Source organism: Bombina bombina, chromosome 9 (genome assembly GCF_027579735.1).
Source record: "Bombina bombina isolate aBomBom1 chromosome 9, aBomBom1.pri, whole genome shotgun sequence".
NCBI classification, from domain to species: domain Eukaryota; kingdom Metazoa; phylum Chordata; class Amphibia; order Anura; family Bombinatoridae; genus Bombina; species Bombina bombina.
Genome location: NC_069507.1, coordinates 68,894,357 through 68,919,584, shown reverse-complemented (window position 1 = coordinate 68,919,584; position 25,228 = coordinate 68,894,357). Strand labels below are relative to the sequence as shown.

General features: G+C 39.2%; 1 pseudogene; it reads left to right on the top strand.

Annotated features, from left to right (window-relative positions):
* Positions 1 to 1,060: 1,060 nt before the first annotated feature.
* LOC128640411 (interferon-induced protein with tetratricopeptide repeats 1-like) overlaps positions 1,061 to 25,228 on the top strand; it is a 106,624-nt pseudogene continuing 82,456 nt past the window's right edge.

Genomic DNA, 25,228 nt, shown 5'->3' with positions numbered 1-25,228 from the left:
TAAATTGGCTGTATAGCTACTTTTTAAATTCAGCAAATACTTATCTAACATGTTATTGTCAGGCATTTCTTCTCAGATCCACAAATATATATTTTTATACAATACTGAGGTTTACCTTAATTGAAAATTAGACATAAGTTGCACTATAAAATTAATTTCAAAGTTATAATATAGACATGTGTTTCTGCTAGCCAGCATAATGTGTATTCAGTCTTTAAATGGGATCCAGTGATCCATTGTTTTAATTATCATATGCATCTGTTAGCTTACAACATCTTGGGATTCTGCTATCTTATCTGAAAACAGTGCATAATTTCATCTCCCCCACCCTAGGAGGCATCCTGGCTTGTGATGTGTACCTTTCTTTGTTCTACACATCTGTGTTTCAGAATAAGAGGGGGGCACAGCAGGCAGTCTGTGCATTGTAATTTACAGTAATAACTTGATACTATTAGCTTCATATATGATATTTATTTCAATATATATATATATATATATATATATATATATATATATATATATATATATTTGTGCACATAGAATTTCCATAGTCTGTGACTGGTTTTGAAGACTTGCACTTAACAATGCTGCCATGTCCCTCTGCAGCGCTATACTACATTTGTGTAACCTCTCTTGGCCACTGAAGAACCTCTCTTGGCTCCTGATGAACCTTTCTTGGCTCCTGAAGAATCTCTCTTGGCCACTTTGTATGCTCTCAGTGCTTGTGATGAGCCTCCTCTGGAGTGCAATGTATTCCTCACCCAGGAGAGAATACAATGCATCCACAGGCTCTTGAGCAACAGGGATGACAGTTGCTTGAGGGTCAGGTTCAGTTGTATCTTCTGCTGCTTGAGGGTCAGGTTCAGCTGTATCTTCTGAAACTTGAGGGTTAGGTTCAGCTGTATTTTCTGTTGCTTGATGGTCAGGGTCATCTGTATCTTCTGTTGCTTGAGGGGCAGCTGTAGTTTCTGCTATATTTCTATCTGCAGATGTTGGAGCTTATCCCATGAAAGAAGATGGTGGAGCTCGTCCCATTGAAGAGGATGGTGGAGCTCGTCCCATGGAAGAGGATGGTAGAGCTTGTCCTATGGAAGAGGATGGTGGAGCTCATCCCATGGAAGAGGATTGTGGAGCTCGTCCTATGGAAGAGGATGGTAAAGCTCTCATGGATGATTGGTAGTCCCACTGATGACCAGTGTTTGACCACTCAGCCTCTACAATCGGCACTTCTTGACATAGTCTGTGGGTAATATCCATGAGTGACATGAGATTGTGTTGTGGGGATGTAAATACATGGACCCTTTGTGGCTGTCTTTGCTCCCCCTCAAAACCAAAGAAAGGATATTCCTCTGGCAAGGAATCTTGCCAGGGGTCATATGGCAATGGTGGTGGCATCAATCCCGGGTACTCAACTGAAGCAATCCAACCATGCTCATGCCTGGGAGCATACTGTTACTGCGGTTGCCTGAAGACTGGTGGTGGTGGTGGTGATGGCATGGCTGTTTGTATCCTTGTGACAGGAGGTTCTGTGGAGGAGTTAAAGGATGAGAGGGATTAGTAAAGTCAGATATATGTCCATGTGGGCATACAATGTACATTGATACATGCTAGGGTATATACTAATTCACATATCAAACTCTATAACATGCATGTGCACATTGTGAGTTGGTCTATGAGGGATTTGAATATGAGCAGTATACAGGGATGTGTTTCATACAATAGTTATGTATACATGTCAATGATGAAATAATGTGTTCTTTAAGTGACACTATGTAGACGCAATTTACTTTATCCTAATCTAGGCAATGAACCTGCTTTATTGAGCTAAATGTATTCGGATAGCTATTGTGTCCATTAAATGAAAACTCTACATGTGGCTTGTGGCCTGTGTTACTCTGAGACATGTTAGTATTGCACTATTCCACCTCATGAATTGCATTGTGTTATGTAGCAGTAATGTCAAGTATAATTGTAGATGCTTTTGTCAGTACGCCAAATACCATGCTCCTCATCATGTCAATGAATGTGTTATATTAAAGGATGTTGTATCGCAACTACATATAATACAGGTGTGTGGGATGTTACTCACCAGCATGATCCACGGACTGCTGTGATACTCAGGGACCTGCGTATCATCTCCTGCCAGGTGTTGTACTCTTATGGTGGATAGCTTCCTGCCCCATCTTTTCTTTGACCCACCAATTGCAGTCATTCCACCTCTTTTTTAGGCCCTCTACAGTCCTCCTCTGCAGAGCCACGCTGTTGACTCCATCCTCTACTACCAAGCACTTTTTTGGCACTACCTTTGCCCTTCTCCTGCCTGAAGAAGGCACTGCAATTGTCCATGATAGCCTGGACTAGAGCAACATTTTCTTCAGATGAGAAGTTTGGACAGCTCAGCCTCTCATCCTCCATGGCCACTTGGCTTCCTCCCTGTGATGTCCCTGGCAGTGTGGGTTCCTCCATATCTTCTCCCTCCTTTTGTCCCCATATCGGGCTCTTTGGCATCTCTCCTCTCATCATCCCTTCTAGCTCTCCCTCTCCCTACTCCACTTACTCCCTGACAGGGGGCCCACTTCTCCTCCTGTCCTCTCTAATACTCCTCTCCCTGCCACTCCTCTCCCCTCCTCCCCTCATCCTTACCTCTCTCTGCCATCCTCACACTAATCACATTACACACACTCCCATTCACTCCTAGTTCAGTCACACACAATCACAATCAAACACTCAGCCTATCACACTGTAAAAATAAAATAAAATATGTGAGGTGTTAGAAACAAAAGTGTGGTGTATTTGTATATGTATGTATGTAATGTGTGCATATATGCCAGAATATGTGTACGTGTACAAGCTTACTCAATACACCAATGTGATCTAGCTAACTATTCTGTTTGTGCCTCTCTCTACTCTCACTAATCCAATCAGCCAATAGGATTGAGCTTGCATTCTATTGGCTGATTGGAATAGCCAATAGAATGCAAGCTCAATCCTATTGGTTGATTGCAACAGTCAATAGGATTTTTTTAACCTTTAAGTCCTATTGGATGATAGAATTCTATCAGCCAATCGGAATGTAAGAGATGCCATCTTGGATGACGTACCTTAAAGGGAAACTTCATTCATCGTTTACCATCGAAAGAAGAGGATGCTCCGCGCCGGATGTCTTAAGTTGGAGCTGCTCCACGCTGGGTTGATGAAGATAGAAAATGCCATCTGGATGAATATTTCTGCCCGCTTGAAGACTTCTGTTGCTTCGCTGAGGACTTCTTCCGCTTGGATGAGGATGGATGTCCGGTCTTCGAAAACTGTAAGTGGATCGTCGGTGGTTAGTATTAGGTTTTTTAAGGGTTTATTGGGTGTGTTTTAATTTTAGCTTAGGGACTTAGCTTAGGGACTTAGATGAATGCCCTTTTAAGGACAATGCCCATACAAATGCCCTTTTCAGGGCAATGGGGTGCTTAGAATTTTTAGATAGGATTTTATTTGGGGGGTGTTGGTTGTGTGGGTGGTGGGTTTTACTTTTGGGGGGTGTTTGTATTTTTTTACAGGTAAAAGAGCGGATTTATTTGGGGCAATGCCCCGCAAAAGGCCCTTTTTTAGGGCCATTGGTAGTTTAGTGTAGGCTAGGTTTTTTTTATTTTGGGGGTCTTTTTTATTTTGATAGGGCTCTTAGATTAGGTGTAATTCTTTTTTATTTTTGATACTGTGGTTTTTTATTTTTTTGTAATTTAGTCATTTCTAATAGTAGATTAAAATAACTTGAGTAGGGTTAGGTTTTTAAATATGTAATATAGTTAATTTAATTGTTAGTTTTATGTAATTTTAGTTTAATAGTTAGGGTAGGTTAATTAATAGTTTAATATAGTTTAATGTAATTGTAATTGTACATGTGAATCCTCATTTGCATAAAACTACTCTTTATTTACACTTTACGCGGACATAATACTGGCGTAAGTTACTTGCAACTACAGAAATGTGTATTTGCGCACATTTCTGAAGATCGCCAGTTTGTCCTACTTACGCCAGTCTAGTATCTAACGGCGCCATATATGTAATACCCCAATGTGCGAGGAGAAATTACGGCGGCCCAGGTTTCAGTGCTTGCTGAATGCGATCAAATAAAAAAAATCATTAACTCTTTCACTAACTTTGGGTTTCTCACTGAAATTATTTATAAACAGTTTGTGCAATTATGGCACAAATGGTTGTAAATGCTTCTCTGGCATCCCCTTTGTTCAGAAAATGCAGACATACATGGCTTTGGCATTACTTTTTGGTAATTAGAAGGCCGCTAAATGCCGCTGCGCACCACACATGTATTATGCCCAGCAGTGAAGGGGTTAATTAGGTAGCTTGTAGGGTTAATTTTAGCTTTAGTGTAGAGATCAGCCAGTACTAAAATAAAAGTTTTTTATTATTATTATTATTTATTTTTTTTTAAATCATATTCTGCTGTGTAGTATCCCCCCTTATCCCCCAACCTCCCTGATCGCCCCCAAAGTGCTCTCTAACCCTCCCCTCACTAACTATTTGCCACCATTTTGGGTACTCGCAGCTGTCTGCCAGTACCCACTTTGCAATAAAATTTGATCTTTTTTTAAAAAAACTAACGGCTAGATTTAGAGTTCTGCGGCCAAAGGTGTGCGTTAGCTACGCTGGCTTTTAGATTTCACAGAATGGCTGCGTTAGGCTCCAAAAAAGGGAGCATAGAGCATATTTACCGCCACTGCATCTCTCGATACCAGCGGTGCTTACGGCCGCGGCCAGCTTCAAAAACGTGCTCGTGCACGATTCCCCCATAGGAAACAATGGGGCTGTTTGAGCTGAAAAAAAACCTAACACCTGCAAAAAAGCAGCGTTAAGCTCCTAACGCAGCCCCATTGTTTCCTATGGGGAAACTTCCTAAGTCTGCACCTAACACTCTAACATGAACCCCAAGTCTAAACACCCCTAACCTTACACTTATTAACCCCTAATCTGCCGCCCCCGCTATTGCTGACCCCTGCATATTATTATTAACCCCTAATCTGCCGCTCCGTACACCGCCGCAACCTACATTATACCTATGTACCCCTAATCTGCTGCCCCTAACACCGCCGACCCCTATATTATATTTATTAACCCCTAATCTGCCGCCCCCGCTATCGCTGACCCCTGCATATTATTATTAACCCCTAATCTGCCGCTCCGTACACCGCCGCAACCTACGTTATCCCTATGTACCCCTAATCTGCTGCCCCTAACACCACCAACCCCTATATTATATTTATTAACCCCTAATCTGCCGCCCCCAACGTCGCCTCCGCCTACCTACAATAATTAACCCCTAATCTGCCGACCGGATCTCACCGCTACTCTAATAAATGTATTAACCCCTAAAGCTAAGTCTAACCCTAACACTAACACCCCCCTAAATTAAATATAATTTAAATCTAACGAAATAAATTAACTCTTATTAAATAATTATTCCTATTTAAAGCTAAATACTTACCTGTAAAATACACCCTAATATAGCTACAATATAAATAATAATTATATTGTAGCTAATTTAGGAATAATATTTATTTTACAGGCAACTTTGTAATTATTTTAACCAGGTACAATAGCTATTAAATAGTTACCTAGTTAAAATAATTACAAAATTACCTGTAAAATAAATCCTAACCTAAGTTACAATTAAACCTAACACTACACTATCAATAAATAAATTAAATAAACTACCTACAATTATCTACAATTAAACCTAACACTACACTATCAATAAATTAATTAAATACAATACCTACAAATAAATACAATGAAATAAACTAACTAAAGTACAAAAAATAAAAAAGAACTAAGTTACAAAAAATAAAAAAATATTTACAAACATTAGAAAAATATTACAACAATTTTAAACTAATTACACCTACTCTAAGCCCCCTAATAAAATAACAAAGACCCCCAAAATAAAAAAATGCCCTACCCTATTCTAAAATTAAAATAGAAAAGCTCTTTTACCTTACCAGCCCTGAAAAGGGCCCTTTGCGGGGCATGCCCCAAAGAATTCAGCTCTTTTGCCTGTAAAAAAAACATACAATACCCCCCCCAACATTACAACCCACCACCCACATACCCCTAATCTAACCCAAACCCCCCTTATATAAACCTAACACTAAGCCCCTGAAGATCTCCCTACCTTGTCTTCACCACGCCGGGTTCACCGATCGATCCAGAAGAGCCTCCGATGTCTTGATCCAAGCCCAAGCGGGGGGCCGAAGATGTCCATGATCCGGCTGAAGTCTTCATCCAAGCGGGAGCTGAAGAGGTCCATGATCCGACTGAAGTCTTCTATCAAGCGGCATCTTCAATCTTCTTTCTTCCGGATCCATGTAGTTCATCCCGCCGACGCGGAACATCCATCTTCACCGACAACTTCCCGACGAATGACGGTTCCTTTAAGGGACGTCATCCAAGATGGCGTCCCTCGAATTCCGATTGGCTGATAGGATTCTATCAGCCAATCGGAATTAAGGTAGGAATATTCTGATTGGCTGATGGAATCAGCCAATCAGATTCAAGTTCAATCCGATTGGCTGATCCGATCAGCCAATCAGATTGAGCTCGCATTCTATTGGCTGATCGGAACAGCCAATAGAATGCGATCTCAATCTGATTGGCTGATTGGATCAATCGGTTTGAACTTGAATCTGATTGGCTGATTCCATCAGCCAATCAGAATTTTCCTACCTTAATTCCGATTGGCTGATAGAATCCTATCAGCCAATCGGAATTCGAGGGACGCCATCTTAGATGACGTCCCTTAAAGGAACCTTCATTCGTCGTCTAGTCATCGGAAGAAGAGGATGGATCCGCGCTGGAGGTCTTGAAGATCAGCCGGTCGTCATCGGATGGAAGAACATAGAAAATGTGGCTTGGATGAAGATGTTTGCTGGTCCGGATGTCCTCTTCTGCCCACTTGGATCAAGACTTCAGCCGGAGGATGGATGTCTTCAGCCCCCCGCTTAGGCTTGGATCAAGACATCGGAGCCTGGACGGATCACTGATACCCGGTGTGGTGAAGATAAGGTAGGAAGATCTTCAGGGGCTTAGTGTTAGGTTTATTTAAGGGGGGTTTGGGTTAGATTAGGGGTATGTGGGTGGTGGGTTGTAATGTTGGGGGGGTATTGTATGGGTTTTTTCCAGGCAAAAGAGCTGAATTCTTTGGGGCATGCCCCGCAAATGGCCCTTTTAAGGGCTGGTAAGGTAAAAGTGCTTTTCTATTTTAATTTTAGAATAGGGTAGGGCATTTTTTTATTTTGGGGGGCTTTGTTATTTTATTAGGGGGCTTAGAGTAGGTGTAATTAGTTTAAAATTGTTGTAATATTTTTCTAATGTTTGTAAATATTTTTTTATTTTTTGTAACTTAGTTCTTTTTTATTTTTTGTAAATTAGTTAGTTTATTTAATTGTATTTAATTGTAGGTATTGTATTTAATTAATTTATTGCTAGTGTAGTGTTAGGTTTAATTGTAACTTAGGTTAGGATTTATTTTACAGGTAATTTTGTAATTATTTTAACTAGGTAGCTATTAAATAGTTATTAACTATTTAATAGCTATTGTACCTAGTTAATATAATTACAAAGTTGCCTGTAAAATAAATATTAATCCTAAAATAGCTACAATATAATTATAATTTATATTGTAGCTATATTAGGCTTTATTTTACAGGTAAGTATTTAGCTTTAAATAGGAATAATTTATTTTATAAGAGTTAATTTATTTTGTTAGATTTAAATTATATTTAACTTAGGGGGGTGTTAGTGTTAGGGTTAGACTTAGCTTTGGGGGTTAATACATTTATTATAGTAGCGGCGAGGTCCAGTCGGCAGATTAGGGGTTAATAAGTGTAGGTAGGTGTCGGCGACGTTGAGGGGGGCAGATTAGGGGTTATTAAATATAATATAGGGGTCGGCGGTGTTAGGGGCAGCAGATTAGGGGTACATAAGTATAACGTAGCTGGCGGCGGTGTGCGGTCGGCAGATTAGGGGTTAATAAAATTTAATCGAGTGGCGGCGATGTGGGGGGACCACGGTTTAGGGGTACATAGGTAGTTTATGGGTGTTAGTGTACTTTAGAGCACAGTAGTTAAGAGCTTTATGAACTGGCGTTAGCCCAAAAAGCTCTTAACTCCTGTTTTTTTTCTGCGGCTGGAGTTTTGTCGTTAGAACGCTCACTTCAGCCACGACTCTAAATTCCGGCGTTAGAAAGATCCCATTGAAAAGATAGGACACGCAATTGACGTAGGGGGATCTGCGGTATGGAAAATTTGCGACCCTTTCCTGACTGACTCCAAATACCAGCGGGCGGTAAAAACCAGCGTTTGTTAATGTTGCCAGATTGCGGGTGCACGCGCTCCGGCGCGCACCCGAAATAGATATCTGCTGGCTGGAAGGAAGTTCCCCAGCAGTGGGCCACCCACTTGCCTCCCTGCAGTTGCTCCCACTCACCAACGATTGGCACCATTGCTGGCCGATGCAGAGGTATTGCAGTGATGCCTCAATATTGAGGCATCATGGCAATGCATTGAAAGTGGCTGGAAGTAATAAGGATCACTTCCAGCCGCTTAAAACCCTTAACGACGTACAGGGTACATCCCTGGTCTTTAAAGACCAGTTTGTGTGTGGCGTACCCTGTAGGATGTGTGTTGTTAAGGGGTTATGTTTGTGGTCTTGGAATTAGATGTGATGTGGCAGTGAATCATGGATATTTGGGAATTATGTTTTAGGAAAGAGAGTTTGTAACGGGAAAGAGGGATTATTTGCTAACGGGGTTAGTGGGGAATTTATGGAAGATATTTGAGTATGTTTTTTGATTACTTTATCCCAAATTTGAAATGTTTCTCTAGTGATTGTGGATGTTGTGGACTGTAACTGCCGTTGATTTGCTGGGAGCCAACTGTTTCCTCCTAAGTGATTATTATCGGCAAGAGAATGTTCAAATTGGATCCACTCTTTGTTGGTTGCACATTTACACCAGTCTATGACCCTAGTAAGGTAGGTTGCATATCTGTAATATGTTAAATTAGGGGCTCCTATACCCCCCATGTCTTTGGGGCGGTATAAGGTGTTAGTGGCTATGCGTGGTCTCTTGTGCATCCATATGTAAGAGTTTAGGGATTTTTGTAGATCAAATATCAATTTGTCTGGTATAGAAATTTGGAGATATTGGAAAAGGTATAGTATATTGGGTAGGATTATCATTTTAATTGCATTGATTCTCCCTAGCCACGAGAGAGGTTTAGCTCCCCAGGATCTTAATATGCTTTGAATTGTACATTTCATTGTGGTGTAATTTAAAGATATCATGTTGTCATTGAAAGGTGAGATATAAACTCTCAGATATTTGACAGCTTTTTGCTGGAAGCGAAAATAAAATTGTTTTTGGATAGTGTCTAAGGCTGTATGGGATAGGTATACACTTAAAAGTTCTGATTTTGTTATATTAATGCTAAAATTAGAATAAGTTCCATTTAGTTGCAGTGTTTGGATAAGGGAGGGTACAGATTTTTCGAGTTTGGTCCAAGTCAAGAATATGTTGTTGGCATAGAGAGTAAGTCAGTAGAGCCTACATTAAAACCTGATATATTGGGGTTACATCTTATGGTTGAAGCAAAGATCTCCATTGCTATCGTAAATAGTAAAGGAGACAGAGGGCAGCCCTGTCTCGTGCTGTTTGAAATCTGAAATGGATTAGATAAAGAGTAGTATAGTCTAATTTTAGCTTGTGGTTCATTGTATAAAGTGAAAAAATTTTCGACAAACTCTTGGTCAAACTCGAATTTAATAATTTTCTGTTTAAGGAATAGCCAGTCCAAACGATTAAAGGGTTTTTCTACATCCATCGAAAGAAATACTGATGGAATGCATTGCCTATCTGCATACTCCATAAGAATAAGTATTTTGGTGGTGTTATCTCTAGCCTCTCTGGTGGGGGTGAAGCCTGCCTGATTAACATGTATAATAGAGGTGAGGACCAAATTTATACTAGAGGTTAGAATTGTTGCATATAATTGTATATCAGTATTCAAGAGGGAGATGGACTGAAAGTTTGCAGGTGTTGTCGCAGGTTTACCCGGCTGAGGGATCACTACTAAATGTGCCTCTAACATTGAGGATGGGAATGGGTTATCTTTGTCTGTTTCATTATATATAGGGGTAAGAAAGGGGGGTTCAATAGTATTTGGCTGCAAAACCATCTGGGCCCTGATTTTTTCCAGATTTTAATGTTTTAATGACAATCAGAGTTTCTTTAACAGTAATCTGTCTATTAAGCTGTTGTCGTTGGTCTGAAGTTTAAGCCAGCAATTTGCAGACATCAATATATGTCAGTAAGTTGGATAAGTGGGTTTGGGAGGGGGGTTCTCATTTTAGGTTGTATAAGTCTGTAAAGTATTTATGGAAAGAATTTAAAATGTCTTTTGAAGTTTTAAAAGGTGGTTTGGGTGGCATGTGTAGTTTATATATATATATATATATATATATATATATATATATATTACCTAAACTTTTTCTTTTTTAGTACTCTTGCTAGTTATTTCCCAGCCCTATTGTTTTCATAATAAAACATACTATTGGTTTTCTTACGCAGGGCTTGGTATTCTATGTCAAGAAAGTGATCCAAATCTGTGAGTATTGATTGTCATTCTTTTATAATGGAAAGGTTAATTGGGTCTTTCTTTAATGCTAGGTCAAATTTTATGGATTGACTTGTTAAGTCATTATATTGTTTACGTTGTTGTTAGTGTTATCTAGCCTTCATTTGGATGAATTCCCTTCTTAGCACAAATTTGTGCACTTCCCAGACCATGTGTTTATTGTCAATTGAATTTGTGTTTATATTGAAGTATTCTGTGATTATGTTGGCTACCTTAATGGTTGTGTCCAGATAATCTAGAAGTGAATCATCCAGTTTCTACAGGTATGGTTCAATGTGCAGATCGGGCCAGGATATTTTTAGTTTAACCGCTGAATGGTCTGACCAAGAAGTGGGGGATGTATCACAACAATGTTTGTATGACAAGCCTTTTTTGGTTTGTGAAGATGTAATCTAGTATGCTGTATGTCTTGTTAATCTCTGGTGTTGTGGTGTATAAATCTCCAGGTGTCATACAGATTAAGGTCTTTTAACCCATTCCATAAGGTATTGGTAATTTTTTGGGGGACTTTTATATTTGGATTGGAACTATCCTGCATGAGTTGCAATGGAGTGTTGAAGTCTCCAGCTAGAAATACTAGACCTGTTGCGAGATCCAGTATCGTAGTAAACATAGTTTTAAAAAAAAAAACACTTTGGTTGGTTTTCGGGGCATATATGTTGATCAGTGTTAAAGGTCTGCCATATAGCAATCCTATCAGGCCTAGTAATTGTCCCTCCTTATCAGTGATACTGCCTTTTTTGTTGGTCCAGAGGTATGATAGTGAGTGGTGAAGGTTTTTCTACTTTGGTTCTTTGCAGTGTTTAAAATGTGTTTCCTGTAAGAAAAGTATGTCGGTGTGTATTTTAGTTAGATTTGATAAAGCTTTAAAAATAAATTGCGGTGAGTTTAGACCTTGTACATTTTGAGACAAAAGTTAACTGTCGTGTAGTCATACGTTTAGAATGGGCCATTTACATTAAGGGGTTGTAAAGGGAGCTATAGATATGTTAGAAACGTCATAGAATTAGTCTGAAGTAAAATCTTTTTAAACAACAATAGAATGTCAGCAAACATTTTTGTAACGAGTACAATGCAGGTATTGAAAAACAATAAAAAAAACAGTGCATAATGCAAAACAAGTATAATAACAATAACTTTAGTAAAAGGTCTCTTCTCCTAATATAGGTCGTATTGAGAGTAAACATAGGGAAATATTTCCAACAGGCTCTATAAGTATGTCAAATAAACATAGGTGATACCTACTTTGAGTATCTCAGTATGATGGGGTACAGAAGTAGCTGCGTCTGTACTGACTGATATGTTTTGGTATATTACTATAAACTTTCTTAAAACTTGAGTTAAACAAATCTAAGAACAATATTACTTCTATTGTCTAGAATCAATAACTGTTGTAGCGAAGTTCAGCTTAGCTTGCACATTCAGCTTGAGAAAGTTTGTACCTAGACTTTTAAGTGTACAGGGTAGTCCATTTGACGTGTTTAAATTGTGAGTGATTTAATACCTTTTCTGTTTTAAGTCGGAGTAGTTGGGGAGCGAGGGCTAGGTGGGTTGCGTCCAGAAAATGAGGCAGCAGGCTCTTTATTTTTCTTAGGGGTAACTGTTCGCCAGGAAGTTGACAGTTCTCCAGATCTTTTAGGAGCGGTAGGTAGAGGAGTTAATTCTCAGGCGGTGGGTCAATACCCAAGACTTTGCAGAAGGTTAGGATGAGGACTTCTGCCGGTCTGGATTTCCCCTTCTGCCCCATCAGATGAAGACTTCTGCCCGGATCGGATGACCACTTGTTCCCGGCTGGGTGAAGACGGCTCAAGGTAGGGTGATCTTCAATGGGGTAGTGTTAGGTTTTATTAAGGGGGAATTGGGTGGGTTTTAGAGTAGGGGTGTGTGGGTGGTGGGTTGTAATGTTGGGGGGGTATTGTTTTTTTTTTTTACAGGTAAAAGAGCTGATTACTTTGGGGCAATGCCCTGCAAAAGGCCCTATATAGGGTAGGGCATTTTATTATTTTGGGGGGCTTTTTTATTTTATTAGGGGGCTTAGATTAGGTGTAATTAGTTTAAACTTCTTGTAATTTTTCTTTATTTTCTGTAATTTAGTGTTTTTTATTTTGTACTATAGTTTATTTAATTTTATTGTATTTAATTTTAGCTATTTGTAGTTAATTTATTGAATTAATTGAATGATAGTGTAGTGTTAGGTGTATTTGTAACTTAGGTTAGGATTTATTTTACAAGTAATTTTGTAATTATTTGAACTATTTTGTAATTATTTGAACTAGGTAGCTATTAAATAGTTATTAACTATTTAATAGCTATTGCACCTAGTTAAAATAAATACAAAGTTGCCTGTAAAATAAAAATAAATCCTAAAATAGCTATAATGTAATTATTAATTATATTGTAGCTATCTTAGGCCTAGATTTAGAGTTTTGTCGGTAACGACCCGCGTAGCTAATGCCGGCTTTTTTCTGTCCGCATCATAAAAATAACTCTGGTATTGAGAGTCCACAAAAATGCTGCGTTAGGCTCCAAAAAAGGAGCGTAGAGCATTTTTAACGCAACTTCAACTCTCGATACCAGAGTTGCTTACGGACGCGGCCAGCCTCAAAAACGTGCTCGGGCACGATTCCCCCATAGGAAACAATGGGGCTGTTTGAGCTGAAAAAAAACCTAACACCTGCAAAAAAGCAGCGTTAAGCTCCTAACGCAGCCCCTTTGTTTGCTATGGGGAAACACTTCCTACGTCTGCACCTAACACTCTAACATGTACCCCGAGTCTAAACACCCCTACCCTTACACTTATTAACCCCTAATCTGCCACCCCCGCTATCGCTGACCCCTGCATATTATTATTAACCCCTAATCTGCCGCTCCGTAAACCGCCGCTACTTACATTATCCTTATGTACCCCTAATCTGCTGCCCCTAACACCGCCGACCCCTATATTATATTTATTAACCCCTAATCTGCCCCCCACAACGTCACCTCCACCTGCCTACACTTATTAATCCCTAATCTGCCGACCGGAGCTCACCGCTACTATAATAAATGTACTAACCCCTAAAGCTAAGTCTAACCCTAACACTAACACCCCCCTAAGTTAAATATAATTTGATTCTAACGAAATAAATTAACTCTTATTAAATAACTTATTCCTATTTAAAGCTAAATACTTACCTGTTAAATAAATCCTAATATAGCTACAATATAAATTATAATTATATTGTAGCTATTTTAGGATTAATATTTATTTTACAGGCAACTTTGTAATTATTTTAACCAGGTACAATAGCTATTAAATAGTTAAGAACTATTTAATAGTTACCTAGTTAAAATAAATTCAAAATTACCTATAAAATAAATCCTAACCTAAGTTCTAATTAAACCTAACACTACACTATCAATAAATTAATTAAATAAAATACCTACAATTACCTACAATGAAACCTAACACTACACTAGCAATACATTAATTAAATACAATATCTACAAATAACTAAAATGAAATAAACTAACTAAAGTACAAAAAATAAAAAAGAACTAAGTTACAAAAAATAAAAAAATATTTACAAACATAAGAAAAATATTACAACAATTTTAAACTAATTACACCTACTCTAAGCCCCCTAATAAAATAACAAAGACCCCCCAAATAAAAAATGCCCTATCCTATTCTAAATGACTAAAGTTAAAAGCTCTTTTACCTTACCAGCCCTGAACAGGGCCCTTTGCGGGGCATGCCCCAAGAATTTCAGCTCTTTTGCCTGTAAAAAAAAACATACAATACCCCCCCCAACATTACAACCCACCACCCACATACCCCTAATCTAACCCAAACCCCCTTAAATAAACCTAACACTAAGCCCCTGAAGATCTTCCTACCTTGTCTTTACCTCACCAGGTATCACCGATCCGTCCTGGCTCCAAAATCTTCATCCAACCCAAGCGGGGGCTGGCGATCCATCATCCGGTGGCTGAAGCGGTCCAGAAGAGGCTCCAAAGTCTTCATCCTATCCGGGAAGAAGAGGCGATCCGGACCGGCAACCATCTTGATCCAAGCGGCATCTTCTATCTTCATCCGATGACGACCGGCTCCATCCTGAAGACCTCCAGCGCGGATCCGTCCTCTTCTTCCGATGACTTCCCGACGAATGACGGTTCCTTTAAGGGACGTCATCCAAGATGGCGTCCCTCGAATTCCGATTGGCTGATAGGATTCTATCAGCCACTCGGAATTAAGGTAGGAATATTCTGATTGGCTGATGGAATCAGCCAATCAGAATCAAGTTCAATCCGATTGGCTGATCCAATCAGCCAATCAGATTGAGCTCGCATTCTATTGGCTGATCGGAACAGCCAATAGAATGCAAGCTCAATCTGATTGGCTGATTGGATCAGCCAATCGGATTGAACTTGATTCTGATTGGCTGATTCCATCAGCCAATCAGAATATTCCTACCTTAATTCCGATTGGCTGATCCTATCAGCCAATTGGAATTCGAGGGACGCCATCTTGGATGACGTCCCTTAAAGGAACCGTCATTCGTCGGGAAGTCGTCGGAAGAAGAGGACGGATCCGCGCTGGAGGTCTTCAGGATGGAGCCGGTCGTCATCGGATGAAGATAGAAGATGCCACTTGGATCAAGATGGTTGCCGGTCCGGATCGCCTCTTCTTCCCGGATAGGATGAAGACTTTGGAGCCTCTTCTGGACCGCTTCAGCCACCGGATGATGGATCGCCAGCCCCCGCTTGGGTTGGATGAAGATTTTGGAGCCAGGACGGATCGGTGATACCTGGTGAGGTGAAGACAAGGTAGGAAGATCTTCAGGGGCTTAGTGTTAGGTTTATTTAAGGGGAGTTTGGGTTAGATTAGGGGTATGTGGGTGGTGGGTTGTAATGTTGGGGGGGGTATTGTATGTTTTTTTTTACAGGCAAAAGAGCTGAAATTCTTGGGGCATGCCCCGCAAAGGGCCCTGTTCAGGGCTGGTAAGGTAAAAGAGCTTTTAACTTTAGTCATTTAGAATAGGGTAGGGCATTTTTTATTTTGGGGGTCTTTGTTATTTTATTAGGGGGCTTAGAGTAGGTGTAATTAGTTTAAAATTGTTGTAATATTTTTCTTATGTCTGTAAATATTTTTTTATTTTTTGTAACTTAGTTCTTTTTATTTTTTGTACTTTAGTTAGTTTATTTTATTGTAGTTATTTGTAGATATTGTATTTAATTAATGTATTGATAGTGTAGTGTTAGGTTTCATTGTAGGTAATTGTAGGTATTTAATTTAATTAATTTAATGATAGTATAGTGTTAGGTTTAATTGTAACTTAGGTTAGGATTTATTTTACAGGTAATTTTGTAATTATTTTAACTAGGTAACTATTTAATAGCTATTGTACCTGGTTAAAATAATTACAAAGTTGCCTGTAAAATAAATATTAATCCTAAAATAGCTACAATGTAATTATAATTTATATTGTAGCTATATTAGGATTTATTTTACAGGTAAGTATTTAGCTTTAAATAGGAATAATTTAGTTAATAAGAGTTCATTAATTTTGTTAGATTTAAATTATATTTAACTTAGGGGGGTGTTGGTGTTAGGGTTAGACTTAGCTTTAGGGGTTAATACATTTATTATAGTATCGGTGAGCTCCGGTCGGCAGATTAGGGGTTAATGTTTGAAGTTAGGTGTCGGCGATGTTAGGGAGGGCAGATTAGGGGTTAATACTATTTATTATAGGGTTAGTGAGGCGGATTAGGGGTTAATAACTTTATTATAGTAGAGCTCAGGTCCGCTCAGCAGATTAGGGGTTAATAAGTGTAGGCAGGTGGAGGCGACGTTGAGGGGGGCAGATTAGGGTTTAATAAATATAATATAGGGGTCGGCGGTGTTAGGGGCAGCAGATTAGGGGTACATAGCTATAATGTAGGTGGCGGTCGGCAGATTAGGGGTTAAAAAAATTTAATCGAGTGGCGGCGATGTGGGGGGACCTCGGTTTAAGGGTACATAGGTAGTTTATGGGTGTTAGTGTACTTTAGGGCACAGTAGTTAAGAGCTTTATGAACCGGCGTTAGCCCAAAAAGCTCTTAACTCCTGTTTTTTTTCTGCGGCTGGAGTTTTGTCGTAAGAGCTCTAAATCTCACTCCAGCAACGACTCTAAATACCGGAGTTAGAAAGATCCCATTGAAAAGATAGGATACACAATTTACGTAAGGGGATCTGCGGTATGGAAAAGTCGCGGCTGGAAAGTGAGCGTTAGACCCTTTTTTCAGTGACTCCAAATACCGGCGGTAGCCTAAAACCAGCGTTAGGAGCCTCTAACGCTGGTTTTCACGGCTACCGCCAAACTCTAAATCTAGGCCAGAGGGTTTATTTTATAGGTAAGTATTTAGTTTTAAATAGGAATACTTTAGTTAATAATAGTAATATTATTTAGATTTATTTAAATAATAATTAAGTTAGGGGGGTGTTAGGGTTAGACATAGGTTTAGGGGTTAATAACTTTATTATAGTGGTGGCGACGTTGGCGGCGGCAGATTAGATGTCAATAGATTTAATAGGTTATGTGGGCTATGGCGGTTTAGGGGTTAATAATAGAATAGGTTTATTGCAGTGTGGGCTATGGCGGTTTAGGGGTTAATACACTTTATTAGTTATTGCGGTGGGGGATTGCGGTTGACAGATAGTTAGGTGTTAGGTTTTTTTTGCAGGCATTTTAGGGAGTTACGGTGCTACCATACTCAGCGCAAGGCCTGCTACGGCTGCATTTTATGGCGAGGTGAAAATGGAGTAAGATTTCTCCATTTTCACCACGTAAGGCCTTGCGCTGGATATTGGATACCGACTTACGACGCGGTCCCATGTTAGCCTATGGGAGTACAAATTGCGTGGAACGGGTGAAATATACGGGCGTAACTTGTATGCTACGCCGTATATGTGATGCCAAAGCAGCACAAAATCTGGCGTCGCCAGCTTTTGCGGGCGACGCTGCATATCGGATCGGGCCCTTTGATTGCAGAATGGATCGTTGCTGTATAGGCCATAACGGTCACGGTAAAGCCGTAACACGTGACTTTTAATACCGGTGAGCTGACCATTCCGTACTCAAAGGCCATTTTTTTTGTGGTAAAGCCGTACCGCACAACTTGTAATCTGGCCCAATGTTAATAATATGTACAACAGAAATACAATTAAATATAAAATTATAAAATATAAATAAAAAAAAGGTGTCGGGAATTAAACCCTGGACCTTCAGACTACACACTTAGGGGCCTATTTACTATGGTGCGAGTGTAAAGGGACATTCTAATCTAATAATAATGAACTAGATTACAAGAGGAGAGCAATCCTAGCGTAGGGTGTGTTATTTTTTACACAACATAAAGAATAACACACAATAAGGTATACCAAGTTTATTGTTAAATATTTTTACCTAAGCATATTTTTTAGCGTGCCTGATACGTTTAATGGATCATGCAGAGTAAACTATTAGCTCACTCATTGAAACTGTATTACAAGAGGTTAGTTAAAGGGACATAAAACCTCAAATTATTATTTTCATGATTTAAATAGGCAATAAACAACTTTCCAATGTTTTTCTATTATTAAATAAATATTGCTTTTATTGTAATGGTATCCTTTGTTAAAGGAGCAGCAATGTACTAATGGGAGCTAGCTGATCACATCAGTTAAACCAATGACAGGAGCCATGCACAGCCACAAATCAGCACCTAGCTCTCAGCAGTGCTCATTACCTATTTATTCGTTCCAGGATACTAAGAGAACAAAGTGTATTAAATAATGGAAGTAAATTGGAATATTATTTTAAATTGTATACTCTATCTGATTCATAAAAGTTTCAATTTGACTTTACTGACCCTTTAAGCGTCGTGCTTCAGCGCAATTCAAAATACGTTTGAAAATGTAGCACTTTTTAAGACCTGAAGTAAATCATTACTATTAATATGGTACAGAACTACATAGAGAACTGAATTATTTGCGCGCCACTAGTTTAGAGCACCTTCTGTTTAGCAAACCATTGGCTTAGCGCTTATGCGATATCCAACATGAATGTTATACTGTGCACCACCATAGAAGTCTATTATGTGAGGGATTATGTGCGGATGTTAACACACCCTTGATTATCGCTTGAGCAATAAAAATAGCTTATTGATTAAGCTCAGGCAATGTTAACATACAATAGCACTAAGATGTTTTGCACTCCCCATGTTATCTAGGCCAAAATGTTATGTGCTGCCCTAGGCACTGAGAAGTCTACTTTCCTAAAACCTTACTCTCAGCAGTTTTAGCATATATTTACCTCAAATATTTACACAGTAGAAGTCCTAGAAGCACCCCACTAGACTGCCAGGGATCAAGGATTGTGATAAAATTTACAAATAAAATATTTGGAGAGCAAAGCAGTAGAAATGCGCCATTACATAGAACAGCAACAGTTTTTGGGAAAAGGTTAAAACAATCTCTCAGGACACGGCAGCTTTAAGCGGATGCAGTTTCTGATTGGCCCCTCTTTGCAGGGGTTCAATGCATAAGGAACCAATACAATCCAGTAGACAAATGCTTTATCTATAAAAATCCCCTGTAGACTTTAAGAGGCCTACCTATCAAGCCGTCAACTGTGCTGCATTCGCCGGCACCAATCTAATACCAGGGTCGGATTGGGCAGCCGGAACTAGGAAAAATCCTGGTGGGCCGTCGGCCGGCAGCTCAGCTGGGCTGGCTCAGCTGCTGCAGTAGAAGACAGCACCAATTAATAATGAATTATTAGCAACACATTTTTATTAGCAAATTTTTTGATGCAATATCGCTAGTTGCACTAAGTTAGTAGTATAGGCTAAGGCACGCTAGACTGTTTCTAGTTCTAAGTAAGTTCACTTCTAATCTAATAACCAATAAACAGCCACAACGCAAGCGCAACCTACTGCAAGCCAATCAGACGGAGTCTCTGTCTGGACTGTCAATCACAGCTCAGTCTGTCATTGGATGGGGCCAGGGTATGCAATTACGGGGGTGGGCCGGGGCGGCTTGAACGTCACGGGGAGTGTGAGTGTCCCTATCCAGTCCACTAACTGAATGATGGACTTGCTCAGGGCAGAGCACCAACCCAACCATTATTCTCTGTGCCTAGCTTTGGCAGCAAGTGGTTCTGGTAAGTACCGGGTGTAGCTGTGGGCTGATGAGTATTTGTATAAAACATCTGAGTTTTGCAGACTGATCATAAATATAACTTCAACATAGAAGTGATCTATTTCTCGGACTCACGTCATTGTTTATTGTAGTTCCAGAAATCTAATCGCAGTTATCAATTATCATTGTATTTGCAATATACACTTCACACCTGCAACTACGCGTTAACCCTTTGCTTACCAGATGATGTGAAACAGCACTAAGCCAGTGGATTTAGTTACTAGTTGAATTTTTTTTTTTAAACCATAAGTCTATGTAATAATAATTTATACGTATTTTTAAGTATTATGTATTTATTAAGATTTTTTGTATTGCTTGTTTTAGCTGTCTACTATATCCACAAACATCTTTCTTGTTTTAACTGCTACTGTTCTGCATTTGATATTATTTCTATGAATATTAAGCTGTGCTTTATTCCCATAGTGATGAAAATTATAAGATTTGTATCATTCTTTGTTTTTGATTGTGGAATGTAAATATCATTGCAGTTTCTAGCAAGTCTGAATATGTAAATATTTACCTGTGTTTCTTTAATTAAAAAACAAACAAACAAAAAAAGCACAGTATTAGGAAGTATGTTATAAACATAAAGGGAACCATTTCCTTTTAAAGGGACACTGAACCCAATTTTTTTCTTTCGGGATTCAGATAGAGCATGCAATTTTAAGCAACTTTCTAATTTACTCCTATTATCAATTTTTCTTCCTTCTCTTGCTATCTTTATTTGAAAAAGAAGGCATCTAAGCTTTTTTATTAGTTGAGAACTCTGGACAGCACTTTTTTTTATTGGTGGATGAATTTATCCACCAATCAGCAAGAACAACCCAGGTTGTTCACCAAAAATGGGCCGGCATCTAAACTTACATTTTTGCATTTCAAATAAAGATACCAAGAGAATAAAGAAAATTTGATAATAGGAGTAAATGAGAAAGTTGCTTAAAATGTCATGTTCTATCTGAATCACGAAAGAAAAAAATTGGGTTCAGTGTCCCTTTAAGTAAAATACCTGTTACCTTAAGGGAGACAACATCCAGTTTAACCCCCTATCTGAATAATGAAAAAAAATTGAGTTTATTTAAAGGGGGCGGAGCTGGAGGGGCAGGACTGAAGGGGGCGGGCTGGGCCGGTCTATACAAATTTCCAGGGCCAGTCTGATTTCCCAGTCCGGCCCTGACCAATACGCTCGCCTAACATCGCCTAACATCGCGGCAGCGGACCTGAAAACGCTCTCCTTATTTATAAAAAAAAGCTGTCAAAAAGCCGCGCACCAAGTACGGAGCGATGAGCAGCGGACTGTTGTTAACTAACAGTCATCGATCTCGCTGCTATTCAGCTTTTTCCCAACTTTATTTATATCCTGTCACTAAACACCGCCACTATACTAAAATGTTTAACCCCTATCCCGCAGCTCCCTGACCCCGCAGCAACTTTAATAAAATTATTAACCCCTATCCCACCGCTCCTGGACCCCACTGCAACTCTAATAAATGTTTTAACCCCTATCCCGCCACTCCCGGAGCCCACCGCAACTCTAATAAATGTATTAACCCCTATTCCACCGCTCCTGGAGCCCACCACAACTCTAATAAAGTTATTAACCCCCCTCCCCCGCTCCTGGACCTCTCCGCAACTAAATAAATGTATTAACCCCTAAATCCCTGGCCTCCCACATCACTACCACTTACTAAACCTATTAACCCCTAAACCGCCTGCCCCCAAATCGCCATAAACTAAATTAAGCTATTAACCCCTAAACCTAACAACCTGCTAACTTTACATTATAATTACCTCATCCCTATCTTATAATAAATTTAAACTTACCTTTAGAATTAAAATAAACTATATTCAACTATTAATTAACCTACCCTATAATCCTACAATTACATTAAACTATATTAAACTAAATATTAATCTACCCTAACTATTATACTAAAATTACATTAAACTAACAATTAAATTAACCATATTACATATATAAAAACCTAACCCTACTCAAGTCATTTAAACTACTATAAAGAATTATTAAGTTACAAAAAATAAAAACTAAGTTACAAATAATAAAAAACACTAAGGCCTAGATTTAGAGTTCGGCGGTAGCCGTCAAAACCAGCGTTAGAGGCTCCTAACGCTGGTTTTGGGCGCCCGCTGGTATTTGGAGTCAGTGATTAAAGGGTCTAACGCTCACTTTACAGCCGCGACTTTTCCATACCGCAGATCCCCCTACGCCATTTGCGTAGCCTATCTTTTCAATGGGATCTTCCTAACGCCGGTATTTAGAGTCGTTTCTGCAGTGAGCGTTAGAGCTCTAACGACAAGATTCCAGCCGCCTGAAAATAGCAGGAGTTAAGAGCTTTCTGGCTAACGCCGGTTTATAAAGCTCTTAACTACTGTACCCTAAAGTACACTAACACCCATAAACTACCTATGTACCCCTAAACCGAGGTCCCCCCACATCGCCGCCACTCGATTAAAAATTTTAACCCCTAATCTGCCGACCGCCACCTACGTTATACTTATGTACCCCTAATCTGCTGCCCCTAACACCGCCGACCCCTGTATTATATCTATTAACCCCTAACTTGCCCCCCACAACGTCGCCGCAAGCTACTTAAAATAATTAACCCCTAATCTTCCGACCGCAAATCGCCGCCACCTACGTTATCCCTATGTACCCCTAATCTGCTACCCCTAACATCGCCGACCCCTATGTTATATTTATTAACCCCTAATCTGCCCCCCACAACGTCGCCGACACCTACCTACACTTATTAACCCCTAATCTGCCGAGCGGACCTGAGCGCTACTATAATAAAGTTATTAACCCCTAATCCGCCTCACTAACCCTATCATAAATAGTATTAACCCCTAATCTGCCCTCCCTAACATCGCCGACACCTACCTTCAATTATTAACCCCTAATCTGCCGACCGGAGCTCACCGCTATTCTAATAAATGTATTAACCCCTAAAGCTAAGTCTAACCCTAACACTAACACCCCCCTAAGTTAAATATAATTTTTATCTAACGAAATAAATTAACTCTTATTAAATAAATAATTCCTATTTAAAGCTAAATACTTACCTGTAAAATAAATCCTAATATAGCTACAATATAATTTATAATTATATTATAGCTATTTTAGGATTAATATTTATTTTACAGGCAACTTTGTAATTATTTTAACCAGGTACAATAGCTATTAAATAGTTAAGAACTATTTAATAGTTACCTAGTTAAAATAATAACAAATTTACCTGTAAAATAAATCCTAACCTAAGATATAATTAAACCTAACACTACCCTATCAATAAAATAATTAAATAAACTACCTACAATTACCTACAATTAACCTAACACTACACTATCAATAAATTAATTAAACACAATTGCTACAAATAAATAAAATTAAATAAACTATCTAAAGTACAAAAAATAAAAAAGAACTAAGTTACAGAAAATAATAAAATATTTACAAAGATAAGAAAAATATTACAACAATTTTAAACTAATTACACCTACTCTAAGCCCCCTAATAAAATAACAAAGCCCCCCAAAATAAAAAATTCCCTACCCTATTCTAAAATACAAATATTACAAGCTCTTTTACCTTACCAGCCCTGAACAGGGCCCTTTGCGGGGCATGCCCCAAGAATTTCAGCTCTTTTGCCTGTAAAAAAAAACATACAATACCCCCCCCAACATTACAACCCACCACCCACATACCCCTAATCTAACCCAAACCCCCCTTAAATAAACCTAACACTACCCCCCTGATGATCTTCCTACCTTGTCTTCACCATGCCAGGTTCACCGATCCGTCCTGGCTCCAAGATCTTCATCCAACCCAAGCGGGGGCTAGACATCCACTGAAGAAGTCCAGAAGAGGGTCCAAAGTCTTCCTCCTATCCGGCAAGAAGAGGACATCCGGACCGGCAAACATCTTCTCCAAGCGGCATCTTCTATCTTCTTCCATCCGATGACGACCGGCTCCATCTTGAAGACCTCCAGCGCGGATCCATCCTCTTCTTCCGACGACTAGACGACGAATGACGGTTCCTTTAAGGGACGTCATCCAAGATGGCGTCCCTCGAATTCCGATTGGCTGATAGGATTCTATCAGCCAATCGGAATTAAGGTAGGAATTTTCTGATTGGCTGATGGAATCAGCCAATCAGAATATAGTTCAATCCGATTGGCTGATCCAATCAGCCAATCAGATTGAGCTCGCATTCTATTGGCTGTTCCGATCAGCCAATAGAATGCGAGCTCAATCTGATTGGCTGATTGGATCAGCCAATCGGATTGAACTTGATTCTGATTGGCTGATTCCATCAGCCAATCAGAAAATTCCTACCTTAATTCCGATTGGCTGATAGAATCCTATCAGCCAATCGGAATTCGAGGGACGCCATCTTGGATGACGTCCCTTAAAGGAACCGTCATTCGTCGTCTAGTCGTCGGAAGAAGAGGATGGATCCGCGCTGGAGGTCTTCAAGATGGAGCCGGTCGTCATCGGATGGAAGAAGATAGAAGATGCCGCTTGGAGAAGATGTTTGCCGGTCCGGATGTCCTCTTCTTGCCGGATAGGAGGAAGACTTTGGACCCTCTTCTGGACTTCTTCAGTGGATGTCTAGCCCCCGCTTGGGTTGGATGAAGATCTTGGAGCCAGGACGGATCGGTGAACCTGGCATGGTGAAGACAAGGTAGGAAGATCATCAGGGGGGTAGTGTTAGGTTTATTTAAGGGGGGTTTGGGTTAGATTAGGGGTATGTGGGTGGTGGGTTGTAATGTTGGGGGGGGGGGTATTGTATGTTTTTTTTTACAGGCAAAAGAGCTGAAATTCTTGGGGCATGCCCCGCAAAGGGCCCTGTTCAGGGCTGGTAAGGTAAAAGAGCTTGTAATATTTGTATTTTAGAATAGGGTAGTGAATTTTTTATTTTGGGGGGCTTTGTTATTTTATTAGGGGGCTTAGAGTAGGTGTAATTAGTTTAAAATTGTTGTAATATTTTTCTTATGTTTGTAAATATTTTATTATTTTCTGTAACTTAGTTCTTTTTTATTTTTTGTACTTTAGATAGTTTATTTAATTTTATTTATTTGTAGCAATTGTGTTTAATTAATTTATTGATAGTGTAGTGTTAGGTTAATTGTAGGTAATTGTAGGTAGTTTATTTAATTATTTTATTGATAGGGTAGTGTTAGGTTTAATTATATCTTAGGTTAGGATTTATTTTACAGGTAAATTTGTTATTATTTTAACTAGGTAACTATTAAATAGTTCTTAACTATTTAATAGCTATTGTACCTGGTTAAAATAATTACAAAGTTG